At 50.4% G+C, this 12,870-nt stretch overlaps 1 protein-coding gene across 3 annotated transcripts in view; it reads left to right on the forward strand.

The window, feature by feature from the left end:
- The first annotated feature begins 2,136 nt into the window (after positions 1–2,136).
- Positions 2,137–12,870, forward strand: part of UBAP1 (ubiquitin associated protein 1) — a 41,453-nt gene continuing 30,719 nt past the window's right edge. The window contains exon 1 of one of the 3 annotated variants that reach the window (XM_014597907.3): positions 2,137–2,279. The gene's annotated coding sequence lies outside the window, so the exon portion shown is untranslated. Of the gene's footprint in view, positions 2,280–10,572; positions 10,655–12,870 lie in introns of those variants that run through there. The other 2 variants (XM_019480036.2, XM_059725323.1) reach the window with 2 other exon arrangements.

The raw sequence follows: 12,870 nt of genomic DNA on the forward strand, positions 1-12,870 counted from the left end.
AGACTTACGACACAATTGGTTCCTGAAAACTATGTCTTGTCGAAACGTTGCAACTCGGAACCGATTTTCCCATAGGAAACAATGGTATAATCCACGATTGGTTCCTGAACCAAGGCCCGATACCCTATTTTCACCAAAAACAACCAGGAATTTTGTACTCAGTCAATTATAGATGAGTCATATAGCTACATTAGTGTATGTATATTGTAAATAGCAATCATATTGATTTGGAAGGACTTCTTTGAGGTGACGTTGCTGGACTTTTTGAAGGGCTCTTGGCTGGAGTCTTCTCACGAGTCCTGGTTGCAGGTTTTTCTGGCGTCTTGTCTGCTTTCTTAAAGAAAGTGTCCAAGGAAGTTTGGACAGATGTCCTCCAGGGACATGGGCGATACAGCAAACTTGTTCACTGACACGGCGTGGCATCGGATCAAGCGTTGTAAAGTTGAAACTGATGTCAGAAAGTTGAAACAGGGGGTCCATTTATAAATGTTGTAAGTGCAAAATGTAACTCAAAACGTTGTACGGCGAGGACTGCCTGTATACCGCTTGCAGCTCCGGAGGGAGCTGTGGGTTAGCATTCACGTGCTCTGCTAACCAGAACCAGAAGTGGTGGAGACTGCCTCTTGCTACAGAGGTCTGAGGAGTGGCTGGAGTGCCCCAGATTTTGACCACAAAAGTCAGCCACTCTTAACATAACATGAGCCAGATGTATCTGTGTTGTGCAGGTGGGGCAGCCAGCGCTCACAGAAGGCAATGCCACTCTCCTAAGGTTATCCAGTGACTCAGTGACAGCTGAGAACAAAGCCCAGACCCAGTCTTGTGTATTCAGGGAGACTATTTGTCTCACATGGCACGAAACCTTTCTATGGCTGCAGCCTAAGAACACGACGGGCATGTGGATAGAGACAGCCGAAGAGCTGCCATTTCAAATGTAGTTGCATGGTTAGCGATCCTACATAAAGGCAGGTCTCCTCGTTTACCCACCAACCCAATCGACCAGCGTTTTCCCTTCACTTCTGACACGTGATTTCACTAAAGCAGTTTGCTACGATATCTCTGCTTTATCCCTCTACTAGGGATACGGCGCCCGAATTAGAACAGCCAGTACCTTAAATGCTGGAGGATGGCAGTGAGAGGGGAACATGGGAGAATAACTTTGGTCAGACCCTGTTCAGTCTCCTTTTTAGCATCTGCTCTCTGCCACGGTATGACACGGGCCTCTTTGTTGCCTAGGGACTGTGGCCAGTGCCCGCAAGGAAAAGCTATAAGCCTCTCTTAGAAAGGGAGGCCGCTAGGTAGAAAGCAACCGATTGCTTGAGACAAATGAAGACATAACAGGGACGGGAGCGACTGGTTTAAAACTAGCGTGCCAAGCAGAGCATGCAGGACGGCACCTCGAATGCGTGCCCGTGGGGATGGCTGTAGGAGGTCCCCGGGGGCTTGCAGGACCGAGGTGCAATACAGACGTGTCCACCAAGGACCCTTCCCCCCTCCAGGGTGTCCTCAACTCGTTGTCGGTGTGGGACATGAGCGAGCCCGCTTGCCCTCCATCACCCGCTGCCAGGCCAGAGCTCTTGCTCCAAGTGACCCAGGCAGAGGAGGCTGGACCGGACCACACGGAGCGCGTTGTCAGTGTACGCTGACAGGACCAGGCTGTGCTGGGCTTCCAGTGCAAACCAAAAGCCCATCGCTTTAAGGGACAGGTGATCAATCGCTTGGTGGGACACCGCCTCTCGGCCAGTCCCCTGGAGGGGAGGCTGAGCACTTCGGGGGGAGGGACGGGGGGGGGCAGATCCCCCTACTCCCCTCCCCACCACACCCCACTTCCCTCCCTACTCCCCCCCACCCCATCCCTCTACTGCCCCCCTCCCTACCCCCACACTTCACTTCCCCCACCCTTGTCCCCCGGGACCGCGGCACGCTCACACCCCACATCAGCCCCACAAGCCCCGCCCCTTTGTGGGCGGAGCCACGCGCCCACCACTCCAACGCTTCCCCTTCCAGGGGGATGATGTCATCGCACGCCTCCTGCCATTGGCGGGCGCCGTCCGCTGACGCCACGCGCCGGGCCCCTCCTGCCATTGGCGGGCGCGGTCAGCTGACAGTGCGCGGTGACGCAGCACGCCGGCTGAGGCGGAGGGGGAGGGCCAGAGAGCCAAGATGGCGTCACCCCGCCGCGGTGCCGGAGGCGGAGGCGCTTCGTAGGGGGAGGGGCGCGGCGCAGCGCAGAGCCGGAGCCGGAGCCGGAGCGTCCGCGGGGGCCGGCAGGCGCCGCTCAGGTGAGGGTGTGGGGACGGGGCAGGGCCGCACCGTCCTTGTCGGACACGAGCGAGCGCGCCGCGCCGCCGCGGGGGCACCATGGCGCTCCGCGTCGTGGCGGGGAGCCGGGAAGTGTCCCGGACGAGGGGGGGTATTATTATTTTTTTTAAAAAGCCCGGTTTGAAAAGTGTTGAACAGGCGAGCGGCGGAAGGGCAGCGTCGTGCGACGCGCTCGCCGCGCGGATGTGACGGCGTCGTGTTTTAGCAGCACCCCCCTCCCCTCCCCCCGCTGAAAACTACCTGTCCTTCTCGTGGGGGTTACGCCGCGAGCCCGACACACGAGTGAGAGCGAGCGCGTGTGCCTCCGGCCTGAAACCCACCCGTACGAACAGCCCCGCGGAGAAAACGACGCCAAACCTCTCTTTTTCCCTCCCCCCCCCAGAGATTTGGGGTCACGCCAGCTATTCACCTGAGTGACTCAGTTTCCCTTCAGCATGAGAGGATAGTAGATTGGGTCTTACTGTTTTGGGGGGACAAACAGTAAAATGAAGAGATTGTCGTGTGGTTTAATCTCCATTTGCTTTAAAAAAAAAAAAAAAAAATATATATATATATATATATATATATATATATATATATATATATATATATATATATTAAAAAAGAGAGTAAATGTCGTGGTTTGGGTAGAAGGGGGGTATCGGATTCACAGCCATCATTATAGCGAGTATCAAATCCTGGTGGCAGCGGTTGCCGTCCCGGTGTCCAGCGCTAACGAGCGTGTGCTGATCGGGTCGAAGGTCCTCCTGATGCGTCGGGGAGCGCCGCGCTCTGCTCCGCGCTGCTCGGGGAGCTAGTTAAGTCTTCAACCTTCGCTTCTGTCCCTGTTGCTTGTAGTTGTCCCAGGCATTTCGTTATTGCCTCTCTGTCTAACGGGGGGGGGGGGATAGTTTCCTCCATGGCAGCAAATAGGTCTGTCCATAGTGGCCCATCACCGCCCCCCCGAAGCTTCCTCCTGATGTTCGGGCTGCACGTCTCCATGCACCCTTTTTTTACACGCTGCCCATCAGTAGCCCCCCCAAATTTCATGGAGAGGTAAAGCTGGAAGGGACCTCGAGAGCTCATCTAGTCGAGCCAGGGATCGAACCCGGGACCTCGCTGCTGTTAGCACCCCACTCTCACCAAGTTCGGGGATGTCCCATTCAGCCGCCTCTTGGCTCTGCGCAAACTTGCCATGTGTGGGACCGGGAAGGAGGCTCTGGCTTTAGGGAACCCCAGTGACCGTGGGACCGTTTTGTAGAGGTGCACCAATATATTGAATCGGCACCGGTAAAAGGGAAATTTACGTTATTGGCTATCGGCTTTTTTTGGCCGGGGTAGCCGATAAAGTTCACCAGTACGTATAATTAATGATGCCTTCTGGCTGGGGCTCCCTCTGGAAATGGTGGGTTTCCCCTTGCAGATGGGGCTGCCGGGAGTGGGGTGCAGGAGGTGCGTGTGCATGTGCCAGGAGCACAGCTAGGCCATAGAGCAATTCCCTGCAGGTAAGTCTGTGGAGGGGAAGGGTTGTGGGGGAGGGAAGGGGTGCGGGGGGGCAGATAAAGGCCTCGGTGGTGAGGGAGGGCATGGGGCAGAGGCTGGGGGTGCTGCCCAGCCAGGACAATCCATGGGATCCAGGGCTGGGTTGGGGAGCGGGCTGGATCCACTGTGTGCTCCCCTAGGGGAGGCGGAGGTAGGGCTTGTGCCCCCTCAGATTTGTGCGCTGGGTGGAAGCTGGCTGCTCGCTGCAGGCTTGGGGCTCTGTGCTCTGCTGCCTTTCCCTCAGGAGCACCACGCTGGCCACGCACCCCCTGCCCACCCGGCAGCCAGTGTGCACCCGATCTTCCCCCTGCACCCCTTCCCCTCCACAGACTTACCTGCAGGGAGTTGTTCTCCACGCTGCCCAGCTGTGCTTCTGTAAATCAGTTATCAGATTGGTATCCACTGATATGGATGGTTATTAATCAGCTATCGGTATTGGTCAATTAAATGTTTGTCAGCACACCCCTACTATTTTCTTGTCACTCTTTTGCTCATGGCTCTGGGCAGCGTTTCACTGGACAATGTCTGCTGGCTCCGTGGATCAGTTTGAGGGTGGCGGGTGCTAGCTGGTGTTCTTTGTTCAGTGTTCCACCCTGGGGCCCTCCTTATCAGTTCTTGACCCACACTCCCTGTTTTAGTGTGTTTTTTCCCCTCCGCCTCCATTCTTTGTCCCCAGTAATTAGTTGTTACGCATTGAATGGCCTGCCTCTAACAAGAGAGAAGCTTATAGTTTTGGTGGGCCTGGGCCCACAGTTCCTCTCTCTAACAAATAGTCCTGTTCATAGTGGGCCCCACCAACTGTTTCAGAGATGAGTAGAGGAACTCATGTGGAGCAGTTTGCTCCTAATCTTATCCAGCCAATCTCTATCAAGAAGAGATCAGAAGCCTGGAAATAAGAGGTTTGGTAACTCATTGAAAAACTTTATTCATAAAGCTGGATATTTTTGATGTCCATTGTGAATGTACTAGCACCTTGCTTCGTCTTAGCAACTTCCATGGCAGTGAGTCTCGTAGCTGAATTATTTGTGTCATACAACAAGTATATCTTTATAGGCTTTGAATTTCCTGCCTTTTACTGTCTGTGCATGCGTGTGTGTGCATGCATGCATACGTGCTATGGAACAGGAAAAACAGACGCTCCTGTCTGTCTGCTCTGCTGTTCACTATTTTATCTACTTGTATTGTGTCCCTGCTTTCATCTTGTTTCTCAGGTAAATGATTGCAGTCTCTTCAGTCTGTTCTCGGATGAGTTTCCATGGCCTTGATCATCTGCTACTATTTGATAAGGTCCTGAATATAAAGGTTTTTTTATTCTGGTTAAGGACAAATAGAACAATTCAAGTAAATTGTTTGTTTGTAATAGAGAAGTTCTGGAGGAGCTATAATTGAATGTCCTTGTGAAAAATGTTTTAACGGGAGGCTTATGAAAAAGAGAGGTCACTTGTGAATGGTATAATAGTTGATTTGCTTAAAAATAGCGTTTATATCTCATGCTAGAGCAGTTTTGGCTTTTTCATCCCTCCGCTTTATATCTACCAACTGATGGGCCTAGGAAAGAAACATCCATGATCTTACGGAGCATGTTAGTCTCTCTGCAGTCACTGAGATTGCAGCTGATGGATGTGCGGCTGAACACGCAGTATCTCCATCTTGGTAGCTTATGTTCCCTGGCATGTAACTGCTTTACTTATTGCTGTGACCCTCTGACACCTGAGTAAGCTCACATTTATTGTCCCTAGTGACCTCTTAGCATTGATGCAGACTTGAGATGAGGCTTTTTCCATGTGCCTGTGTCTTCTTTCTCTTTCTCCCTCTGCAGGTGAGATCATATTTGTTTTTTCTAAGAAGGCAAGATCACTTTTAATAAGGCAGCATTTCCTTAAATGTTAGATTATCTGCAAAGCACCATCTTCTCTTAGCTGTGCAAGCCGTGAAAGCACTGTGTGTACTTTCTGTAATTTGACTTAATTTTTCTATTCCTTTTAAAGGACTGCAGTTCTGTATTTGGGATCCGTAAGCTTGTGGCAGGTTGACAAATGAATTGCAAAAGGTATCACAGGAGAAGAACATTGAATGTTATTATTCTGATTCCTGTCTTGAATCTTTCTTTCAAAAAGAAGGGCTATTGATTCCATTTGAAAGGTTTTATTACATCACCTGCATTAAACCTTACAGCTATTAGCAGTAGAATGGGAATTTTGAACTCATGTCTTATTTTCTTATATCCTCATCAGCACCTCTGACATCACAGGAATAATGGTTTAATAGGGGAAATCACCAGACCACGAATCACATTCCTGAAGCCATCAATGCTTCTGCTACTAGAAAATAAACTGAATGTGAACTGTATTTAAATAGCTATGTGGCTGGTAGAACTGGATAACTTGGAGACCAGTGAAGGGATAAGGAGCTATTCTGCTGCTAAGGTCCAAACTGTGTCAGTAGGGACTAGTATTCACTGTCATATGATAGTTATTTGGCAACCTGTGTGAACTGAGCTGGCCTAAAAGTCCACTCCCAGCAGACAAATATCTACACAAAACGTTCCCGTGGTTGGCTTGGTTATCAGCCTAAAGAGGCCAAAGATTGAAATAGGTTTAGAAATTGTTTTCCCTTCTGTTTAAGAAGTGGTGCTTTTAGAAGCTACATTGATCATGGCATGACCCAAGCCATATATATTCTGAAGGACAGGATGTGATTGTTTCAGTTGGGCATGTATCATGAACTTTGAAGTCTGTAAAATAAAATTTGTTGTTGAAATTAGAGTTCTGGTTATAAATGCTTATAAAAGAATCCTGTACATTGCTTGGAGTTTAGGTTTCATTTAATTTATAGCAGAATTACTGGGTTTCACTATAATATGTTCTGTTGTTATGCCCTAGACTTTGCTACTCTGTTAAGACAGCCTGAACTAGAATTAAAGAATGTACTTCAGTGTAGTAGAGACGGGAATCTGTATTAGTGGAAAATGTTACCCCTCTCTGGAACAGAGTATGGTGTGTGAAAATAGCGTGGTTGGTTGTGTTGTACAAAGTTGGTATGGAAGGTTTTAGGCTTTGTCTGCCTGGTGGCACTGCTGTGATCTGGAGAGCCAAACCTGACAGTTCCAGTCCCAGGTAACCTGCTGTCTGCCAATGGCTTGGTGTAAATCTGGCATCCCCTGCCCCTGGTGGCTGTGGTCTTATCTTGAGTGAGAGACGGTGTGGCTTCAATTCCCTTCTTAGGGCTAGGATTCAGAATGATTTCCAGACTGGAGAAATGGTCTGCAGTTGGTCAGATGAGATTCAACAAGGGCCAGTGCAAAGTCATCCACTTGAGATGGTATAACCGCATGCGCAAATGCAGACTGGGAAATGAGTGACTAGGCATCAGTACTGCAGAGAAGGACTTGGGGGGGGGGGAGGGGGTTACAGTGATGAACCAATGGCGTGTGCTGTAAAAAAAAACCAAACAAACCCTAGGGGTGCACTGATAGAGATTTTTTGGGCCGATACCGATGGCTAATTGTTAATGAGCCATATTGGCTGATGCCAATCTGATTGCTGAAATGCAGCCAGGCAGCTTGGAGAGCAACATCTGGCTGGTAAGTTGGGGGGGGGGGGGCAGATTGAGGCCTCTGTGGTGAGGGAGGAAGTGGGGCTGGGGCAGGGTCAGGTGCTGCCTAGTTGGGGCAAGGCACAGGATGGAGCTGCGAGCAGCTGGTCCTGGGGGCAGGCGGGCAGGGGGCAGCTCCCACCACAGTGCACATCCTGGGAAGACGTGGGGGCTATGTGACCTCAGATCTGCATGCAGGGTGAGGGTGGGCTGCTGCTGCAGGCTGGGACAGGGACTGCGCCGAGCTCTTCCTGGCGGGGGCCTGGACCTGGGCTGCACTCGGAGTGGGCAGTGGCAGCTTTGGGAGTGGGGCTATAGGACGGGCTGCAGCTGCTCCAAACTTTGCCATAGCCCCCCAACTTGCCCCAAGCACAGTCCGGACCAGCCCCCGCTGGGAAGAGCTTGGTGCCACCCATGCCTCAGCGGGAACCCACCCTTGCCCCACATACAGATCTAGGGCAACCCCCCCATGCCTTCCCCAGGGGTGCTCGCAGCGGTGGGAGCTGCCCCCTCTCCCCGTGAATGGCTCAGTCCCATGCCCAGCCCCACTCCCTACCTCACTGTGGGGGCCTCAGTCTGCCCCCACTTCCCTTACAACAGACTTACCAGCTGGATGCTGCTCTCCAAGCTGCCAGGCTGTGCTCCTGGCCACCTGTGTGCTGCCCTGTGGCTGTGCACATGCACACAGCATTCATTGGCCACATTATCAGCCAAAAAAAGCCGATTGTAGATGCGGTCAATTTTCTTTATATCAGTGTTGGTGTGATATGGGACCGATGTATCGGTGCACCTCTTAAAAACCCCCAAGAGTCTCCTGGGTTGTATCAATAGGAGTGTCACTGCAAATCATTGGCAGCGATCGATTCTTCTGCTCGGTTCAGCATGGGTGAGGCCTTCCCTGGCGTCCAATGTCCGGTGTTGGAGCCCACACATCAAGAAGGATGTGGACGGTTTGGAGAGAGTCCAGCACAGAGCAGTAGAAATGATTAGGGCCTAGGGACTGAGGCTTATGAGGAAAGTCTCAAAGGACAAAGGTTATTTAGTCTGGAGGAGAAGACTGATAAGTCTTTAAATACATGAAGGGTGGTGCAGAGAGGATGGTGTTGGGCTTTTCTCTGTGGCTGCAGGGGATGGGACTAGGAGCAATGGCCTCAGGTGTAGCAGCGGAAATTTAGGCTGGAGATGAGGAGGGACTTTCTGGCTAGGAGGGTGCTCAAGCGCTGGAACAGGCTACTAGACAAGTTGCGTGATGTCCATTTTTGGCAGTGTTGAAGGGTAGGTTGGACAGACACTTGACTGGGGTGGTTTAGTCGGGGCTGATCCTGCCTTGAGCAGGGAGCTGGACTAAATGACTTTGAGGACCCTTCCAGTCCTACTTTCACATGATCCTGTGAACAGTGCTGTTCTCAGTTTTGCTTTAGGTCCTAGTTAGGTGATACTGCCAAGTGGTAGCTTGAGATTCCTAGTGTGTGCCCAGACATAACACTTCCAGTTGCTGCAGCGTTTTCCAGCAGGAGAATTTAGACTTGCCAAGCCTTCATGAAACTTGAGATAGAGATGCATTATTGCAGTTTTAAAGATAAGGCAGACAGGTAAGGGAAAGAGCAGGGCTGTGTGCTATAAGTATGCAGGCAATTTTGACTTGCCTGGTGTGACAGGGAGATGACAAAGCTGGGCACTGAATGTAGAAACCCTCATCTCTTTGGTGCAGCTGCTGCCTGGTACTTCACCCGCTCTATAACTTCCTGTATTTGGGACAGGGAAGAAAGTGAGAGAGAAGTGAACTGTCTTTGAGGGGTCTGTTTTCTTTGGGGAGGTGCTGACTCTGCAGTATTGGTCAAAGAGAAGAGCTCATCTATCCTCCTGGGGCAGCACTTCATTAGCGGGGATTTCACTACGAAGTGTGGCATGTGGGCTGTATGCGGGGTAACTCGGTTCTGTTCCCAGTAGAGCAAGGGAACGGTCCTTCTCTTGGTTTCACTTGCAGTTTGGTGCGAGGGCAGTTGATCCTTGTTGTATCTTCTTGCATGTCAGAGGCCTGCAATGCAGGGTAGATTGATTTAAATTGAGGTAATTTAAATCATTGATTTAAGTCACCAAGAGAAGACCCTGATTTAAATCATTGATTTAAATCAAGTTTCCCACTAATACTACTTCACATATTTTTTAAACAACGGTGCAGATCTGTCCACTAAAACATGTTAATTTACAACACAATACATGATTTTACAACATCTGTCCTTAAACTGTCTTTTTAAATTTTTTTTTAATTTTCAAATTTTATTAACTGTAACAGACAGGTCATCACAACACTAAACATGCGCTGTCCTTAAAACTTCTACAAGTAGATCTCATCTTCCCCACTCCCACTGTCATTTTAATTCTTAGACTGAAACAGAAATACAGGTTTTTCTGCTTTTTTTTGTCTCCCTGTCGATTTCTTAGCTTTGAGTGAATAATACCAAACAATGAAAATATTCCCCCTGTGCCTGCAGAGGAAGCTAGTGCTGTGAAAAGTTGGCTTAGCAACTGAAGGAAGTCTGTTTCAAGGTGCCTGGCTAATGATTTCCACCCGTTCAGGGGAGTGACTTTGTTCGAAACATCATCATTAAACATGTACTGTTTAAATGGTTCCCTCCAGCCCTGAAATGTATTATGACTGGCATAACTGAGGAGTGATTTTGAGATGCCCATGCCATGGCAGCAACATCTTCTTCAGAAGGTAGGCATCTCCCTTTATATCTGGGGTTGAGAGTTTGCAAGAAAATGAGCTGGAGTTAGTGCTTGATCCAGTCGCTGTTTTATTGCCTGCAGTTTAACCTTCTGGTTAGGTATTTCTTTGCACACATGACTTTAGTTGGCTGAGAAACAGAAACTGAAAGCCCAGAACTTGCAAGAAGCAAGAGCTGGTAGCTAGGCTGGACAGACAGACTAGAGCCGTTTTCACGGGATGAAAAACTGAAATGCATGCCCGTGTTTGACTGGTAGGTAACTCAATGTGTGCGAGTGTGACAGAGCCATTAATTCATTTTTATGAGACTGGATGTGTAGGTGTGGCGGAGCACAGGGTGCTCCTGCCACTTTAAGGGCCTGGAGCTGGCAGCCTCCAGGTGCCTGATTAGGGCAGCCATTTTGGGGCCTATATAAACCAGGCAGTTTGGCTGCAGGAGGGCAGGCAGCAACATCGCCTGGCCTTAGGGTGGCTGTGTATGACCCGGAGGTAAGGGGGAGCTGCATGGGGATGGCAGGAGGCTCCTGGTCCTGGGCATGACCTGAACCTGCACCCTGCCGGGAGTGGGTGGTCTGGTGGGGCTCTCAGTGGCGCGGGAGCCCCCAGGAAATGCCAGGCCAGTGATCACCCCGGTGAAAGGCGGGTCGGGGCGCCTTAACCCCTAGCTCCCACCACCACCGGGTGGGTGACCCCTGAGTTGGAGGAGGGCCGAGAGGGCCCGTGTGTGTGAGGGGCCCAGAGAGGGCGGACCCCGAGAGTGGCAGTGATGTGGGCGAGGTGCCGCGGTTGCTCCTAGGAGGAAGGGAGTAGTGGCACGGTGAGGCCCAATGTTAGTGAGTGGCTAGAGAGACCCAGCCCGAAGGGGAGAGTCCCCTCGACTGGCCCATGCCGGGGCCAGGACCGGTGAGGGTCAAAAGGGCCGGGGGCCCACCGCGAGGGACGCCCAAGAGCCGGGGGCCTGGGGTCCCGACTGGCCTGGAGGTGGGCCAGGGCTGGTAGCCGAAGGTCCTGGGGGGACCACACCCGAGAGGGGAACAAGGCTTCGGGGGGGTGAGGTAGCCCAGATGACGGCGGAGCGGCCGCCTGAGTAGGGAAGACCATAGTGGGGTCTTGCATAGAAGATTCTGGGGCCCAGTGCGGGGGCCGGTGAGGAAGAACACCATGATGCCATCTGCGAGGCTTGGGCTGCGGTATTAGGGGAGGTCGGAGCCGCAGAGCGCCCCTGGGCATCGGGGCAGTCGAAGGGCAGCCTCCCGCTTAATTAACATCATAATTGAACTCATTATCATCAAAGGCGTGGCGGGCCAGATGAGCGGGCAGTTGCCCAGAGACAGGTGGGCGGGCCATGAAGAGCTCGACCCTCAGTAGGCCCGCTGTCACGGTGACAGGTGGGCGGGCCACAGAGCTCAGCCCCGGGAGGCCCCCTGTCACAGTAGGTTTAGCATGTTTGTGATGAGATTTAATTGTAAGTGTTATTTTTTAAAATGAGAGAAAAAGTTAGTATTTTATTGATGATTTAAAAAAAAAAATCCAATTTAAATAAAAAAGTCCAGTATTTTTTTTTTTTTTTTTTTTAATCATTGGTTTTTATCCACCCTGCTGCAGTGGCTGTTCCTCTTTGAGCTACCTGTGCGATAAGCACATAAATGTGTCACTTTGGTTGCATGTTACCAGGCAGCACTGGATTTATTTCTCAAGTAAGCTGGCTTGGCTCAGACAAGCTGGGTAGGAGAGGGAAGGGATCCCAGTCCAGGGGGAGGGAAGTCAGCAGACAGAGTAGTGGAAGCATGTGCTGCTGTGTAGTTTCTCATCTTGTAATGGAAAGAGAGAGTCCCTCACTCTTAGCAGTGACTACATACTTGCTGCGAGATGGGTGGTGTCCACCCCACCCAGGCATGTGATGTTGCTGCCTGGGTTTTCCCCAGTGGACGTGTAAACAGCTACCGTTCTTATTATCAGTCATGTGGTCGTCTTGCCAAGCAACTTAAATCTAGTCTTAGGTTCATTTGCAACTGGACTGGTGTGGAAGCAGGTTTATATTAGAGATTGCCGATTGGGTCCCATTTGCAGTGGTGGTGGCTGAAGAAAAGAGGCTAATGCATTTCTCTAAGACTTCTCTTGCCTATAAAACTAGTGGCTTTGGGTTATGGCGTTCACTGTTGTAAATGTTTCAGCAGCGGCTGCTTTATTGGGACTGTAGTAAAACTGCTGACACAGAGAGAGAAACGCTGTTTTTGTCACATTTGACTGGACAAGACAAAGTGACTCAGGAAAAATCAATACAGAATTGCAAACTTAATTCAAAAGATCATTCTATTGCAGTAATGTTTCTTGAACAAAATCAAGTTTTACATTGCAAGTGTAGCAGAGCAAACTGATTCATAATGGTTTTTAACATAAAAGACTGAAAAAATTGTGCATGCGGGGGTTTAAAGGAGAGAGACCTGAACTGTGCCATGATTAGATCGGAGCTTGGGGAATTCCATAACGTTTTCAGCCTAGCTGCTGAATTGAGAAGTAGGAGACTTCAGTTTTGTCACAGGCCTGCTGGGAGATTGGGCAAGCCATTTTTTTTAATCTCTGCCTTTGTTTCCTTCATCTATAAAATGAGACTTTTTTTTCTTTGTAAATTGCTTTGAGATCTACTGATTAAAAAAAATGCTAAATAAGAATTAGCTGATGGGCCTATTGTAACTCTTTGCTTG

Source organism: Alligator mississippiensis, chromosome 3 (assembly GCF_030867095.1).
Source record: "Alligator mississippiensis isolate rAllMis1 chromosome 3, rAllMis1, whole genome shotgun sequence".
Lineage (NCBI taxonomy): Eukaryota > Metazoa > Chordata > Crocodylia > Alligatoridae > Alligator > Alligator mississippiensis.